We start from the raw sequence: 1,439 nt of genomic DNA, 5'->3' as shown, positions 1-1,439 counted from the left end.
ACATTATTAGAGACTGGTTCATGGTAACTAAAGTCAACACACCCCGCTTCCTTTCTTCAGGTTCCAGGGAGCTGATGACTTCACGAGACAGTTGCTCAGGATGTCTGTGCTAGAGCCAAGAGGACAGTGTTGTGGGGCATCCTTGGATATCACAATTACTGCTTCCCCTTGGAAGGTGCTGGATAAACCACTACTGAAAATTCTTCTTTAGTGCCCCTTTCTAGGATATTTTGTAGACTATTTCTCCTATTTCATCTATTAATTTTTTAAGACTTTAATCCTCTTAATGATAAAATCTGGGTCCACTTCCAAATCTGCACAGCAACATACATTGTCTTTTTTCTCTAACTGCTCCTTGTTTATACATCTGTATCCCCCATGGTGAAACAGACACTAATTACGCTGAATGATAACCACTTGCTCTCTCTTCTTGCCTAGTACAAAAGGTCCTTGAGGGCAGGGATCTTTTAGAATTGTGTCCATACCCAGCCACTCCCGTGCATGAGACAGGTTTTCAAAAACATTTAAAAAATGAATGAATGATCCGTAGACTTTGGCTAATCTCAGGTATATATTCACACTATTTTCACTTGGAGAAGGTGACTTTTCACTTTTTAATGAAAACTTACTTTGTTATATACAGAAGGATTCACTTTTTGGCAAACTTATGAAATGTGCTTCCTAAGGGTAGAAATTTCTGGCAGTTTCTCAAGCCATAGTTGTTCAATCTTTTGGTCATCTTCTCTAGAACCATGGGATAAACTGTCACAAATTGCATTGGCTCCTATATTCTCTTCAACCTCTGTTCCACATAGCTATTTTCCTAGGTATACCTTAGAATGACAGAGGTATGTCCATGGACATGCAAATATATCTGTAAATAGACCTCTGTTCTTAAATAAACTTAGCTCTTCTACTCTTTAAACCTTTTCCATCTTCATCCTGAAAATCAACTTGATTTCATATAAATTAATGAAAACTGAAATGTTTGAACAGAGGTTAATTAATAGCTGCAGTAAGAAAATGTAATAGAAGTAATAACTGTTTCTGAAACGCCAGGTAACTGGTGGCAAACAGAAAAGGCTGGTTTTGAATTGCAATTTGGAACAGGGAGGATTTGATTTTAATAAGGCTTTTGGGTTTAAAGAATTCTAGGATTCAACTGTCATCCTTATTATGGTTATTAATCCTAGAGTCAAAGCTAGCTGAACAGTTAACATCAGAAAGTGCTAATCAAGTCATTTTAAAATTACAAATGTGTTATATTCGTAGTTATGTCAAATATTTTAAAGAAAGTGTTGACAAATGTTCACTTCTAAGTATAATTTATTACCAAATACATAGTATACATAAAGCATGGAAGCATCTTTAAATTCATGTATCTTTGAGTTCTAATCTGAATTATGCTATAAAAATTGTAAGTATGGGGCCAGTGCTGT

This window comes from Lepus europaeus, chromosome 6 (genome assembly GCF_033115175.1).
Source record: "Lepus europaeus isolate LE1 chromosome 6, mLepTim1.pri, whole genome shotgun sequence".
NCBI lineage: Eukaryota > Metazoa > Chordata > Mammalia > Lagomorpha > Leporidae > Lepus > Lepus europaeus.
This window is presented reverse-complemented; position numbering follows the sequence as displayed.